This window comes from Stylophora pistillata, chromosome 1, assembly GCF_964205215.1.
Source record: "Stylophora pistillata chromosome 1, jaStyPist1.2, whole genome shotgun sequence".
Lineage (NCBI taxonomy): Eukaryota > Metazoa > Cnidaria > Anthozoa > Scleractinia > Pocilloporidae > Stylophora > Stylophora pistillata.
In genome coordinates, this window is record NC_142519.1 from 49,555,904 (window position 1) to 49,572,600 (window position 16,697).

A 16,697-nucleotide genomic window follows, 5' to 3' on the forward strand; every position below is an offset into this window, starting at 1 on the left:
TTGCAACTCTCCTGTTGCCATGTTAACAATGGCTGCTTGTTCGAGGCCTGGAGCCTCATTTTCATATAAAAAATATCGCAAAAGAAGTGCAAAATGTTTATTTGTCTATCTCAAGCTACATGCAACATTACAGATTGGTACTTCTACCATACATAGTGACATCATTCATCTTTGCCTTGATGCATTCTATTTTCCCTTGGAGTGGATGTGAACACACCAATAGATTATTTATTTTGGTACAGTTTTGGTCACTTCTGCTGTAGGGTAAAACAGGGAAAACGTTTGTCTAAAATTCTCCAAAAGTACACCAATTCTGGAACTGAAACTATGCAGGTAGTTCATGGTTATAAAATTCTAGTTTTTAAATGTGTAACAATCTTCTGCAGGCCAGCTTCTACTTTTCATAGTGGCAATTCGCGAACGAAGCTCAAAAATCAGATATTGCATAAATTGGCAATGTTTACATCTAATGTTCTCGACAACAAATGTTTCACACAAATGAAAAGTGCAAGACTTTGAAAGAATGTTATCATCTGAGCAATATCCTGAAGAGAGATCTTGCCTCTAGTTTTAATATTTAAAAACAATTGATCAACCCTCATGGAGGACTACCCGAGGTAACGACAATCATGTGGGTATCATCCAGATTCCGAGTACTGTACCTTCTTTCATGGGAATTTGTGCAATCCGAAATCCTCTGATGATACACCGATATTCTTGTCTGTCATTTGAAACATGTTAAAGTTGGCTGATCTACACGAAACTATCTTAAGACCAATCATTTAGCATAAACATGTACATTATCATGATGGCGTGACGCTGGATTTCTCCATGAAGTTTACAGTTTCCATCGGGTCGCTCCAAGAAAGATGAGAAATGGACATTAATTGTTTTGATGTTTCAGCAGATTTCCGCACATTCTGAAGTAAAAACAACCCAAAAAAAAAGAGAAGAAAACCTTATTTAACGTTCGTAAACACTGAGAGTGAGAGTATAAATCACAGCTTGTCAGCGGTAGTAATGCATGTAAAATCAAAATCAACCACTCATGCAAAAACTATCACAAAGTGGAGATTTTGAAGTAAGTAAGTAAAACTTTATTTACACAGGGTAGCCCATTCAGCACAAGGCTGGTTTCCATAGGGGCCCTGTTTCTTAAAAATAAATTACATCAAAATTCTCAATTATTTATAATATATATGACTAGGATTTTAAAACTAAATTAACAGCCTAAGACCACAAAGCCAAAACTCAGTTAGGACCTAAAATAGTAAATAAAATATCAAGTTAAGATAAAAGAAATGTCTTGCTCGGTGGCAGAATGTTTGAATGTTTTCACTCTTCACAATGTTTAAAGGAAGTTTATTAAAAATTTCTGTGCCAGTAAAAAGAAAGGTCCTTTTCCCAAAATTTTGTTTTACTTTTGGTAGGTATAGCCTCATACTTTCCTTAAACATAAAAAAAAAAACTTTGCATTGTGGAATAGTTCTGAATATTCGAAAATCTGGTGAAATATGATGAAAAGTAACTAGGAACTAATGAGTGAAGACAGAGAAAAACGAGTTTAGCCTTGTGGTAATAGCGTCTACTGGGAAGATTCGGCCATTGCAGCTGCTCTATTGCTTAAGATGAGCGAGAGCAATGTGTAATAATCCTTGCAGATCTATTTTGTAAGTGCTGTAGTCGATCTATATCTTGCTGTAGAAGGTTACTCCAGGCAATGTCACAGTAATCAAATAAGGGAAGAATTGAAGCATTATGAACTAGTGTTGCTGCCTCCTTTGTGACGAAACTTCGAATACGGCCCAGAATACTAACTCTTGATGTCACCTTTTTACACACATAGTCCACGTGAGCCTTGAACAACTCAGTATCGCCTTATTACAACAAATGGAACAGGGATTTTATCACAATAATTTTCTACAAATTTAGCTTTGTGTGTGGATAGTGAGTAGTTTGAAAGGTGGAATTACGACATGATTTCATTGAATCTTTCATTTTGAACTTTGTTTTGATTTTTTATTGATCAAGACCTGGAAGGAAACATTGACTGACTCAGTTGCACTGTGGCGGTGACAAGTCTCTCTTTATCATATCTTGTGCAAATTTTCTAACAGTTTTCTAACAGTTTTCAGATGATTCGAAATGTCTCAGATTCGAAACATCTCAGTTCCTGTCACCCAGAAATGACAACTGCTTGAACCTGCTCTTTGTAAAAAGAAGCAATATGTTGTACAAATTGATATTGTGGCAACTGGGTTTTATGTGTAGTACTACCACTGACAAGTTGCAATTTACATGTATACTCTCACTCTCAGTGTTTATGAAAGTTCAATCAAGGTTTTCCTCCCTTTTCTTTTTTTGGTTGTTTTACTTCAGAATGCATGGCAATCTGCTGAAATATTGAAAAATGTCAATTTTTCCTCTTCTTTGGAGCGACCTGATATAAACATGGAGAAAGCCATTGTCACGCCATTGTGATAATGTACATGTTTATGACAAATGATGGGTGTTACGATAGTTTCGTGTAGATCAGCCAGCTTCAACATGACTTTGTTTCAAATGACAGACAAGTATATTGGTGTATCGTCAAAGGATTTCGGATTGCTCAAATTCACATGAAAGAAGGTACAGTACTCGGAATCTGGATGATATGTACACGATTTAAGTTACATGATTGTAGTTACGTTGGATAGTTTTCCATGTAATATTTTTTTAAAATATTACAGCTAGAGGTGAGATTTCTCTTCAGGATATTGCTCAGAAGATAACATTCTTTCAAAGTTTTGCACTTTTCATTTGTGTGAAATGTTTATTGTTGACAACATTAGATGTAAACACTGCCAATTTAGGCAATATCTGATTTTTGAGCTTCGTTTGTGAAATGCTACTATGAAAAGTAGAGGCCGGCCCGCAGAGATTTTTACACATTTAAAAACTAGAATATTATAACCAACTAAGTGCAAAGTTACGTATGATGCAGAGTGCTATTTATGCAATAGCAAAAATCAGACCTGAAAAAAATCAGGCCTGTATGGGATTCGAACCACTGACCTCTGCGTTACTAGTGCAGCGCTCTACCAATTGAGCTAACAAGCCAACTGGGAGCAGGCCGTTAAGTTTATTCTTAATAAACCCGTGATGATAAATCAGATACAAATATGAACTTTCATATATTCAAATATGAACTTTCATATATTCATTGTATCTAAGTGTATAGTTTCAGTTCCAGAATCAGTGTACTTTTGTTTAGCTTTAGTTATTTATTTTTTGGCAAATGTTTCAACCACTTTTAGTATCTAATAGCTGAATAATTTTGACTGGATAATGATGTTACTGCCATGTCCAAAATGTCCCTGTCTAGCATGTCAAACGTATTCTAATGTTTTAATAAAAAATGTTTTATTGCAATTTTCTATTAGTTTAAAAACATTTTCCTGAAGGCAATTTGCTTTTTCGTCATTGTTTTTTTATCCATGAACTGTGTACATAATACATAATACATAAGTATGGGGCTGTGCGGTGCGGAAATCCTACCCTCGCGTCATCTTTAGTTACAAATGGTCCCTACACAATTCCAATTTACACCTTTGGCTTAAAAAAATTTAATATGTCACCAAATTAAGATGTACGATTATGCTATAATTAATCAGTGAACCAAACAATTTAGATAAAGATAAAGATAAAAATGATCATGTATAAACCAGGAGTTTAATGGGAAATTTTTTTTATTAACTTAATTAATTAGGAAAGGGATGATAATGATTAGAAAACAACCTAGCATGCTCCGAATCTCACTAAAATGCCAGCATGGACTTCTATATTTTCCTTCCTATTTACTTCCTTCTCCTCAAAGTACATCACTCCAAGACCATGAGGTTGTGAGCAGGTAGAACCAATGTTGCATCGGGGTACTGGGGTCTATTAGAGACCACAAAAAAAAAAAGAAAGAAAAAAAAGCAGATCACAGCTGAAAACCATATGTAAAACCTTCAAAATGATTTAAATTTCCACATCCCTGTTATCAAATCCCTAATGCAGTGAGACAAGAGAAATGGAAACCTAAACCTAATAGGAAAAACCGAAAACCATATCTGATACCAAATGCGAAACCCATTGGAATTTTTTGATAAAAACCCAAAACCATGTTAAAAGAAATGGAAAATGTGCAAACTGGAATGAGCACCAAAACCGAAAAGCAGATTTTTTTTCGGCTAAAAGCTGAAAACCAGTCTAAAAAATAGCCAAAACTGCAAGACCAGAAATCTCAATGCCCCTTCTCATTGTGATCTGAACTTTTTAAATCTCTTAGTTGCTGTTGAAGTTAGGCCTGTCCTCTGAGGTTTTATAGCTGCTGAATGTTTAATGTGTTACTAGTGGGTGTAATGGGTGCTTTAGAAAAGACTGAATGTCTAATGTGTTTCTAGTGGGTGTAATGGCTGCTTTAGAAAAGACTTACTCTGTCACTTCCACTATGCTGCATGTTCAGCTTTACTCTTATCTTTGCTGGTAATTAAAATTACAACTCAGTTGTGAAGTTACGTCCCTAACATTGATGATGTTTTTTAGGATAGACGACCCTCCACCTATCTTTGAAACTTTCCCACGACAACAGATGGCCTTTGATTACCTCGAGACTTGTCTCAAGAGGTAGGTGAGCTAAAGGTTTACAAGTTTCTTTTAATTTCTTCTCATTTCTGGGAGTTGAGACACTTTTTAGCAAACGTAATATTATATATATATTTTTTTGTCACCTCAAAATTATAATTTTCTTAAAGCTTCCTTCAACTATTTGATTCACTGTGATTGGCAGGTCTAGGCCTAGTATCACTCAGAAAGGCAATTCTAATCCTCAAAGAAAAACATACCTGCAGTTTATGGAATCTCAATGGTTAACAAAACATCAGCTTCTCAAGATTTTTTAGAATAAGAATTCTCCTTTGACAAATTTGACGTAGCTGTTCCTAACAAACACCAAGGCAGACAATCATTAGTGAAGGTTTACAGTTTACCTCTCATCTTAGAACATTAATTTCTTTCTGTGCCTCAACCATTCCATAATTTATTCAGCAGAGTTACTTCACCTAAATTTTTATTTGTTTCTGGAAGAATGTCTTGCAATGCAAGTGAAGTAACTGGGTTTTTACCTTTTAATTAGGAATAGCTGTTTTTTGGATTTGTTTTTCTCTTTCTACAGTCACTGTACTTTTGGGTTCATTCTCACCATAAAGCAAAACTAGTTCAAGGGTAGGAAGTAACGAAATACTGTAACTAATAGCACATTTTATAGTGAAATTTAATTTTTTTACTTGATAGGATGTTCATGTGTTTGCCAAAGAGAAAGACTGTGATGGAAAACGTGGCTATATTGTTGCAACTTTGCCATATTTTTGGCACAAATACACAAGGTCAGGTATCGCATTTATTTTACTGCAGTTCTTAGCAATCTGCAAAAAATGCACAAATGGGTGGATCCAGGGTTTTTCTCAAGACACAATGGGACCATTAACAAATGACCCAGCTGATGTCTGCACTGACAAAAAGAAGGGCTACTGCTTGAAACAGCCATGCTAAACTACCATTCTCAAGGCGTCAGACATACATTTTTCAATCCTGTCTCATGTTTTTCTCCAACACAAACAAACTGCTGAGTTTTCTTATACAGGTGTAAGAAAAGTGCAGGTCATCTCAGAGGGATGGGGTGCACATCTCCTGCATCCCTGCCCTGGATCTCTCCCCTACAAGGCATGGTATATTTAAAACTTCTGGCAGTGCAAAAGCTTGGTGGGAAGGGTAGGTGAAGCTGACCAAAGAAGAGTTCAACTGACCTTTATACAGATCCTAAATTCAAAATGACCAAATAGCTTGAAATGAAGAAAGTTGATGCAAGTGCAAAAAAACAAACACACAAATGAACAGACAAACAAAAACCTTATTCTTTCCTTGTCATTCCTGTTATTTCTTTTTTGAACTTGGTAGGATATGTTCACCAGAGGACAGAAATTATTATGAAGTTATACCAGAAGGTACTCTTAAATCAGTGTATAATTTAATTGTTTAATACATATTTTTAAAATAGCCATTCATAGACTTTGTGCTTTCACTCCCAAGATCTTATTAGTAAGCCTCCCAACTGTACTCTTTACAATTCTTGTGATGTTAGTTTGGAGAATTTGTTGTTGGATTGACTATTCTCATCAGTTGTCTGCTTGATATTGAATTGATGTTGTAGAGAGGTATTCTGTTATGGTCACTCAGTTGGGAGTTAAGGAGTTAATTAGGAGTGAAACTGTTGAAAACTGAGACGGCAAAATAATTATTCTAGATTGGTAAGATAGTGTTGAGATGAAGGAGGTGGCCATTGTAGTTGTTGATAATAAAATAGAGGTCTTGGCCCAGTTGTTCAAAGGCTGATTAGCGGTAACCCAGGGTTAAATTTTAATCAAGATTCTTTGTTCCTTTGTTCAAAAGCCTTACTCACCACAGATAATTTTCTCTATTCTTTGAAGGATGTTCAGTCATCAAATTGTTGACAAAAAGAATTGTACTAAAGTTCTTTTAAAAGCTTTCAGATCTAAAATCTGATTTGATTTGCACTAACCCTGGTTTATCTAAACCCAGGTTTGAACAACCCGGCCCTGATGGAGTGAATGATTGTTGTCTTTAAAATGAGGAAGTCTGGTAGCAACTATATTGTGGAGTTGGTTTGATGTCTTACACTTAAGATTCTGTCGCAATATCATTGACCTTTGAATAATCATAGGGGCTGCTTGTCGACTGTATTTTGACCTGGAATTCAAAACCAAATTTAATCCACAAAAGGATGGAGCCAGTATGGTAGACATTTTCATCAAGGTGAGCAAAAGACAGTTCATTAAAGACAAGAGAGTAAGTGCAGACGAATGAGAGAATATTTTCCATTGCTGAGTAAATGTGTGTGGGAGGAGGTCTGCATAATAAAGGGAAAAACTGTGATGGAGGTCTAGAGCACCACCCAAGGCTAAAGGCCTCAGCTCATACTCAAGACTTATGGTACAGTTTTTCTCATATGGACTGATCTACGCCAGTAAATAACTTGATATCTATTTTTTCTGCTGGCCTGCTTTTTTCTGCTATAGAGCAAATTAGATAACATAGAACAAATACTGGACTGTTGTCTGTATTGTAAAAAGCTGTACTGGAGAATTCTATGAGTTGTTTGCTCAGTGAAAACCCCCAAGCCTGATCTGTCATTCCTGGGGAGCATTAAACCCTAGCCTGATCTATCTGTCCTGGGGAGCATTAAACCCTAGCCTGATCTGTCATTCCTGTGGAGCATTAAACCCTAGCCTGATCTGTCATTCCTGGGGAGCATTAAACCCTAGCCTGATCTGTCATTCCTGGGGAGCATTAAACCCTAGCCTGATCTGTCTGTCCTGGGGAGCATTAAACCCTAGCCTGATCTGTCATTCCTGTGGAGTATTAAACCCTAGCCTGATCTGTCATTCCTGTGGAGCATTAAACCCTAGACTGATCTGTCATTCCTTGGAGCATTAAACCCTAGCCTGATCTGTCATTCCTGGGGAGCATTAAACCCTAGCCTGATCTGTCATTCCTGTGGAGTATTAAACCCTAGCCTGATCTGTCATTCCTGTGGAGCATTAAACCCTAGCCTGATCTGTCATTCCTGGGGAGCATTAAACCCTAGCCTGATCTGTCATTCCTGAGGAGCATTAAACCCTAGCCTGATCTGTCATTCCTGTGGAGCATTAAACCATAGCCTGATCTGTCATTCCTGGGGAGCATTAAACCCTGGCCTGATCTGTCATTCCTGAGGAGCATTAAACCCTAGCCTGATCTGTCATTCCCGTGGAGCATTAAACCCTAGCCTGATCTGTCATTCCTGAGGAGCATTAAACCCTAGCCTGATCGGTCATTCCTGTGGAGCATTAAACCCTAGCCTGATCTGTCATTCCTGGGGAGCATTGAACCCTAGCCTGATCTGTCATTCCTGTGGAGCATTAAACCCTAGCCTGATCTGTCTTTCATGGGGAGCATTAAACCCTAGCCTGATCTGTCATTCCTGGGGAGCATTAAACCCTCGCCTGATCTATCTGTCCTGGGGAGCATTAAACCCTAGCCTGATCTGTCATTCCTGAGGAGCATTAAACCCTAGCCTGATCTGTCATTCCTGGGGAGCATTAAACCCTAGCCTGATCTTTCATTCCTGGGGAGCATTAAACCCTTGTTATGAGGATCAAATTATTTTTACTGAATCTGTCATGCAATCCCAGACTTTTCTAGAATTATCTATAATCTGTAATATTCCAGAAACTTTTTTCATGTGACTCAGCAGTTTCCAAAAATGGTACAACTTGTAATACGCTATAAATAGTAATAGAACATTCTAGATAACTAAAGTAAATGTATAAAAGCTGGCTTGTGAGAAGTACAAAAAGGATTTGCCCGAGGGCTTACCCTCGTCACTTGCTGACTGAACTTGTGGAAGCTATGATGTGACAAGGCTATGGCCTTTTGACCTTGCGATATCCGGAGAGAAGAAAGAGAAGAAAAAGACGATGGCCGAGAAAGGAAGGAGATAAAGAATTTAGAGGTCACTATGAAGTCCTCCGGAAGAGTTTGTGTACACGGAAAGAAAGCCATGAATCAAGAAAGCCAAGCACTGTGGTCTTCAGTCAGCGGATGTTGGAATTAGAAGTTGATCAAGACGAGGAACACTTACACGGCATAAAGGATTGTAAGCCTGCTTTATGAACTGCTTAACTTAACCCTTAACCTAAGTAAATTAGACAATGTAAAACTAATTAAATAATAGTTAAAATTGGTAACTGCTTGTTGTTACATTTTTGTTGCGTGCCTTATATCATACTCAGGAGTCTATTTTTATGTATGCTTTGTTAGCGGAGATTTGTTGGTCATTCGTGCACGTAACACCCTAGCCTGATCTTTCATTCCTGGGGAGCATTAAACCCTAGCCTGATCTTTCATTCCTGGGGAGTATTAAACCCTAGCCTGAACTCTCTGTCCTGGGGAGCATTAAACCCTAGCCTGATCTGTCATTCCTGTGGAGCATTAAACCCTAGCCTGATCTATCTGTCCTGGGGAGCATTAAACCCCAGCCTGATCTGTCATTCGTGGGTAGCATTAAACCCTAGCCTGATCTGTCTTTCCTGGGGAGCATTAAACCCCAGCCTGATCTGTCATTCCTGTGGAGCTTTAAACCCTAGCCTGATCTGTCATTCCTGTGGAGCTTTAAACCCTAGCCTGATCTGTCATTCCTGTGGAGCATTAAACCCTAGCCTGATCTGTCATTCCTGTGGAGCATTAAACCCTAGCCTGATCTGTCATTCCTGTGGAGCATTAAACACTAGCCTGATCTTTCATTCCTGGGGAGCATTAAAAGGAGGACATATTATGGAATGAATATGAATATTTTTTTCTTCTTCAGTATGTTTGTCACCACCTGAAGAACATTTATGGTGTTGATTGTAACAGGAAATATATTATAGATTTGGATTCAAGGTTAGTGTCTAGTAATGCATGGTTTTTTCCATGCAAATGCATGATTCAGATAAGATTTCTTATTATCCTTGTGAAGTGCTATTACTATTTTCTATGATATACTGGTGATTAAAAAATGGTAATTGATCAACTTAGTTGCTCTCTTTAATGGAAGTGAAAGTATTCCTGAGGTCTAACATACTTGGGATTCCAACAATTTTAATGATAATTATCACTTTAAAAGTATAGAGATACTTTATTCCAGAGCCTGGTTTGGTCTTTTCAGATGTTCCAAAGAGAAATGCTCCTCTTTCATTCAGTGCGTCATGCTGAAGTACAACCATGTTGTTCATCTATCAGCAGTTTTTTCCTCTTTTTTTTTAAGCTTTTGGCCTCCTTTTGTTGTTTCAATAGCTTCTCTCATTTTCCTCTTTGACTTTGGCCACTGCTGTTGTTCAGCTAAGATGATAAAGTAACATTGTCAGAGGAAATTTAGGTCACAATGACCCAACCAAACCCTGACCTTAACATGGTACCTCTTTACCTATAATTTATTCACATTGCCAAAATCGCAAGAGAACTTCATTTGTAAATAATAATTTTGATCCGTTGATCTATATAATTACTCTGTAATCCCCTGAGTCATTAACAAGTAAATTGTTGTTGATTTGTTTTCAGTACTTCCTCTAAGTTTTCGAGACATCTGATCTTCCACTTACCTGGTGCTGTATTTAAAGATAACATTCATGCTGGTAAAATGCTGTTGTTTGTGGCACAGAAAATATTTACTCTATTATGCTACTTTAAGTAACTCAGAGTCTGTAATTCTGCAGATAATTTGAAGGATTGAGGATTTCTTGCTGTTATCTTGTTTTGTAGTGGAAGAATTTTAAGGTCTTCATTAGCCTTCAGAAAATGGATTTTCTCTGACTGCCTAATTCTTCTGCTTAATTTTTGTGGCCTTAGCTATGTTTAATCCAGACATGAAGTTGTTGTGTATAATACTGTATTACTCAATTGAGACAATTTTTGATTTTGATCAAGAACTCTTGTTTTTCAGGAAACTTTGTCAGACGCATTTGCACATTACTGGAAAGGAAGCTCAGAGTTGGTTCTGAGTTTTCTGCAAACAAAGATGTGGGTTCTGACTCTTATCAACCAACATGGCCATTGAGTGAGGTCTTGACTGGAAATGGCTCTGTCCACACATCTGAAATTAATGCAAAAGTACAAGAAGAGACACAACATGAAACCTTTACCTCAGGTGCAGTTTTGGACTGATTGTGTATTGTTTGCAAAGTCAGTTTTATTATATTATTGATGTTTGGTATTAGTATGGTTTAAATTCATCACACTGAAACAGAGAATTTGCATTGTGACCATTATGGCCCCTCATTACCAGAGCTTTTCCAGGTTTCTGTAGCTAGTCCTTGGAAGGTAAAGCACTGCTGTCAAATGGCAAGTGTGTGCATTGAGATTAATTTTTGGCTGCTTGTTCACCAATTTTCTGCCCAAATTTCAATGGAAAATATAAGAAACAACCAGTGTCTCCCAAAATAAGCAAATGGAATTTGAAGCATTTTCAGAAATTTTTAAAAAGAAACAAAAGTAAGGAAAAGAAAACACTTTCAAGAGACTTTTTCAAACACAAAGATTAGTTAGGTGAGGGTTTTCTTTACATTTACTATCCTATTTAGAGGTTTACCGAACAAAAAATTATTCATTAAATTTTGTAAAATACAGTGACTTATTGGCTTGTGTGGTTTTTTGTAATTAGTGCCGTGAGATAACTTGGCTCTGACAGCCTTAAAGTATGCCACCTAGTCATTACAATGTTGGCATAGATATTCAACTGATGTGTTGGCAGGTAATCTTCATCACTTGGCTGAGTTTCCTGATGACCTCTTCTACCCCAAAGTGGAGAGAGTCGCTGTTCTCGTCTGGAGCACATGCACAAAAAAAAAAAATCAATTTTGTTGTGAAGCTAAATTCACAAAGTAATTGTAGCACTTTCATTTGCCTTTGTAGTTAACCTGCAAGAACTAAGAGAACTTATTGTGAAGGATGGAAAAGGTGAATTGGGGGTTTTCTGTGACCAAGGTGTGTTTAATAATAAGAAAATAAAATCAGAAGCCAATACAAGTCACATAAATGTTGCATTGATCTTGTGCAGATGAGAAAATTGTCACTTGCTGACTTCACTAGATTTAACTTTCAGGGGTTTATACAAGAAATAGAAACTTTCGAATTTTCAAGTCAACAAAGATAGGAAAAGATTCTCATCTGGTTCTCTCCAGACAGAACACCTATAAGGTATGTAATGAAGGAATTCTCTGTTGTGCCTTTATTATTAACACATGTCAGATGGAGAGAGTTTGACCACATTTTTCGTGTCTTGTTTGTCACGTAACAGCCTAGCTTCAAAAATGTGAAAGGAAGTTTCTCCAAAGATTCTGAGTACTTGCTATTTCTTGATTCACTAGTATCCAATGTCAGGTGAGCACACAAGTTGTTTGACAAGTGTGATGACAAATCTGAGTCTTCACCCGGTGTAACTTTTTTCAAAATTAATTCAGTCTATATAATTAGCGCTTCTTTCTGTTTTGTAATCCTTTTTCGTTATCAAACAGTATGCAAGTGGGAGGAAAAGATGTCAAAGTATTAACATGTGGCAGCTGTGAGAAATTTTGCAAAAGATATTCTCGAATGGATGCACGCGATTCAAGTATGTTTTGTAGTTAATTGCCTATCAAGAATATTTGTAAAGACGTAACGTTGAGTAAATACGGCCCTGTGGTAATTTTCTGCCGATGAAAAGATTTAAGACAAGTCAGGGAGAGGTTTGCCAGGGTTCTGGCTCTCAGTATTGGTGCTTAACCCCCTTGCAGACCGATCGCCATCTCGCGTTGCTCAAGTCCTTATTTTCCTGCAGGCAAAGAAACCCTGGCACTGAAGCGTTTGACAAGGGCTTTCTTGCTGGTCATTTAGCCCATTTTAGACTGACAGTTAGGTGACGATCAAAGGACATTTAGCCGAAAGTGATCAGACAGTTAGCCGAAAATCAAACAACAGTTAGCTGAAAGTTGACGGACTGTTAGCCCATTGTTGACCTATGTGTTAGTTGGAGCAGATTCTATACCTCTCCTGTGGTCTCTTTTTTCAGTGATGTTAAAGAAAGTTGATCACAAGAAGGAAGTTTGTCTTTACTTAAATTGTTCTCCTTGTTGCTAGGTTCGCTTTCTCAGCATGGATATGAACACTCCCCTTATCCTGAAATTGACAACTTTATCTTAAGTGTTCTCACCAAGGCTGGAGTACAGGGTCAAATCAGGAGATGGGTTTATTTTCCACAAGGTACCGTCCTAGACAGAAGCTTTTACATATAAAAAATATTTATATATCTTAATGATTATACGTTTACAGGTAAAAACGAGCGATATAATATCCCGACGTTTCGGCGACTTCATGACGCCATTATCAAGGGTACTTGATAATGGCGTCATTATCAAGGGTACTTATCAAGTACCCTTGATAATGGCGTCATGAAGTCGCCGAAACGTCGGGATATATCGCTCGTTTTTACCTTTCTATGTATTACTAAATCTTTGTTACTAAATGTTAGTCTGTGGGAGGCAGTGTGGCTGAGTGGTTAGAGTGTCGGACTCCTAATCTGCCGCTCCCGGGTTCGAGTCCCACCCTGACCATTGGATTTGTTTCACGGTAGCCCCGAGTTCAGATCCTTGGCCACGCTTGTAAATAACCAACTGGTTTGCCTCCGGCCGGTTGGGGTTCTTAATGATGTTCTTAATGATGTTATGTTCAATTTAGACCACTTGTTTCATTTGTTTGCAAGGACCACAATGGAAACTACTGGTTCACCAGTAATTGTGTAATCCTATAAAAAGACTTCTTTTTTTTTTTTCTTTTTTGTTAATATGGATTATACATTTGTCAATTAAAAGAGTCATCTTTAGGAATTGAAGTCGCAATCAGTTCCACTTTTTCCATTGAATGCTCTTCCAAGCGAGTCACAGATCACTTGTTTGTGAGCCAAGCAAAAAAGTAGGTTATTACAAAGACGATTGGAGGCAAACATGCGCGATTGGTTGAACAACAATCTCGAAACTACATTTTGTCTAAACCGAGCCTTCAAAAAAGCCTCTAAGTCTCAGAGACAGTTCCTCTCTTTCATTTTTTTCTTTTTGTCTTTAAGTATTGACTGGTACTGTTTATTTTTAGCTTGATATGGGTTGATGCTACTGGATCACTGATATCTAAAGCATTAGAACATATAGGAACATTATATCAATATTTATGTTGTGCATACATTCAGTTCAGTCTGAGGCGTGCCTCTGGACAAGGAATGTAAGGAACAGGAGATCAGATGTTCCTTCAAATTCAGTGAATCAGGCTGTGATGAGTGCAGAGAATTTCTAGAGATAAGGTCTAAACAAACAAATTGCTTTTTATTCAACAGGAAAGTTAATCACTTATGATGTTATTAATAACCGTTGGTGTGAAAACATCGGAAGAGCGCACAAGAGTAATAACGTGATGTAAGCCATTAAGCCACTCTTTCAGTAATAATTAACAGGCAGATTCTGTTTTCGTGCATCTGTTCAGTAATAGATCACAAGTAACGTCAAAATGTGGTAAGAACATAGAGTCTTTCCACATTTGAACGTCTTCTGTGATCAATAACTGTACAGACCTTCTGCAACACGAAATATATATTTGTTTTATATTGTTAGAGAGCAAATAATGTAAATGGTGACGTCATCTATGCGTCTGTCCTCTAATAGATCATAAGTAAGAACCAATCAGACTGCACGTGTTATTCAGCTTATCATATAAAGTGCATGTATTTTCTTTGCCTTACAATGTGTTTACTTCGGGTTTGGATCACGACGATTCTACTGCATGGTGCTTATGTTGTTCTATCCAAACTCCCTTGAAAGAAAATGAGGTTAAGAAATAAAATATCGTCCACGAATTATAAGAAAGGTGAATCAATGATTATGGAAAATACACCAACACGCAGTTAATTTTTTTATACTAGGATTATGGCATACTTGAGACTTGGTGTTTACTACCAGAAATGCCACGACCCCGACTGTAGAGGGATTGACTATCGTTCCCCTGGTATGTTCTGGCTGCCGAAAACACATCATATTTTAGGATTTGTCGAGGAGCAGACTTAAAAATCGAGAATGCGGAAGAACGATTCATGGAGAGTTCTCGCGCAGATTCCAATTGAAATGCAAAGTGTGCCAGGGTTTTTTCCAGGAACTGGAGAAGTAACCTTCAGTTTCTATCTACCTACCTATCTAATCTATCTAATCTATCTAATCTATCTAATCTATCTATCTATCTATCTATCTATCTATCTATCTATCTATCTATCTATCTATCTATCTATCATCTATCTATCTATCATCTATCTATCTATCTATCTATCTATCTAATCTATCTAATCTGTCTAATCTATCTATCTATCTAATCTATGTAATCTATCTATCTACCTACCTATCTAATCTATCTAATCTATCTATCTATCTATCTATATTCAAATCTTTACCAGCATCATTCTAGCCTTTTAGTCCTTCAAAAAGATAGTCAAGAGACGCTCACTCTTAAAATTATAAGAAAAGTGTGTATTTTTGCGAAAAATTTTCCAGACTTTGCAAAACTATGGAAATAAAGATGGAGCCTTAAAAAATAATCGGGGAGAAGTCTGGAGTCTATTCCTAACGGCGGGAAGTGCTTAACTAAATTTCACATTCATCCATTAATTACCCAAACATTGGGAAAGCTTTATCGGTTGCACTATTTGTGGAAGCATTGAGGGGATAAAAGACTTTCTGCCATATAAACTAGTCATAGCCTATTGTCGTATGTTAAAAAAAAAGCAATTTGCAAACCATTTATCGTGTGGTTACTTTCAGAAAAGCCTATACCACAGGAAATCAATCCGTTGTCAAGTTGTGAGGTAATTGAGTAATCACTCTCCTGTGTAAAAAAAATTGAATACGATTCATGAAGTGTAGTTTACGCTGATTAATTCCATAGCTCTTTTGTTAATTCATTTAAAAATCTTTAAAACCGTTTATTTTCGTTTTTCAGTTTGACGAGTTTTCAACAAATGATTTTGATGACCGAGAGCTTTGTAAGTTGTTATCTGAATGCGAGCAGGGGCTAAATGATTCTAGGAATGATGAAATGGAAGAAATGCTAAATACAGAGGAGAACAACATGAACGAAGATTGTGTCCCAAGAAATAAACAAGATGTAATGCAATTTGACAATAGTGGCTGTGTTACGCAACCTAAAGTTTGTGATTGTGACTTCGTTAATGACTTCGACGATGCATTACTGCTTGAGCTTCAGGTTCCACACCACACTTGTGATAACGAAGGTGCAGTTTCACATACAAGAAGCCTTAGGGATCACAACAACCATACGTTACAATCTTGTCACGATAATGAGAATTACATGAACGAAATATGGAAGTTATCAGACGAGAGAAGCAACAAAACCAAATTAAATAAAACGGCGGGAATTGACCTCTCACCAAATTAAGCGATTTGTCAGGATGAAACACAAGCCAGGATGAGTGGAAAATATATGTGTGGTGGTGTATTACTTGAGAATTATTGCGTTGATGATGCAAGGAAAAAATTTTTATCAAAAGAGGAAGTTTCTGAGTGGTTAGATGAAGAATCTCTTGGCGATTTAGAGTTGTCCATGGCTGCGGAGGAGGCCGAAAGTACGGCTTTACTCAAATGTATCCTACTAGTTTAGCACACTATTTTTTTATGTGATAACTCTCTTTACCAGGAAGAGCTTCAAAGATAGTGTAAGTTATTTGTTAAGTTCAATTCGATGTTGTCCTGTAGAGCCCTGATTTCAAAGTCAGTTTCGAGAAGTGTTTTCTAACTACGTAAATGAGTGGTAAACGATGTAGCGCTGAGATATCTCAGTTCTCAAATATGTTATAAGCTGTTTTTAACCAAAAAGAAAGCTTTGAAAAAGAGAGGCTTTCAAAAAAAGCTGTAAGAACCTAAATAAAAAACTTTAAAAAAAGAAGTTTAAAAATCACTCGCCTTCGTCTCTTCTCACATCCCCAGTTATTTGATCATGTTTTAGAGCCCGTAAAAAAGATTTTCATTGCTCTTATGACATAACTAGTTGTCACC

General features: G+C 37.1%; 1 pseudogene across 1 annotated transcript in view; it reads left to right on the forward strand.

The window, feature by feature from the left end:
• LOC148742910 (DNA-directed primase/polymerase protein-like) overlaps window positions 1-16,599 on the forward strand; it is a 17,345-nt pseudogene extending 746 nt beyond the window's left edge. The window contains exons 3-18 of the transcript XR_016001473.1: window positions 4,570-4,654; window positions 5,317-5,408; window positions 5,980-6,026; window positions 6,764-6,855; window positions 9,449-9,522; window positions 10,180-10,253; window positions 10,562-10,765; window positions 11,530-11,601; window positions 11,720-11,814; window positions 11,915-11,997; window positions 12,132-12,226; window positions 12,733-12,855; window positions 13,979-14,057; window positions 14,561-14,643; window positions 15,447-15,490; window positions 15,625-16,599. The product of XR_016001473.1 is annotated as a DNA-directed primase/polymerase protein-like (transcript). The remainder of the gene's footprint in view (window positions 1-4,569; window positions 4,655-5,316; window positions 5,409-5,979; window positions 6,027-6,763; window positions 6,856-9,448; window positions 9,523-10,179; window positions 10,254-10,561; window positions 10,766-11,529; window positions 11,602-11,719; window positions 11,815-11,914; window positions 11,998-12,131; window positions 12,227-12,732; window positions 12,856-13,978; window positions 14,058-14,560; window positions 14,644-15,446; window positions 15,491-15,624) is intronic.
• The last annotated feature ends 98 nt before the right edge of the window (window positions 16,600-16,697 follow it).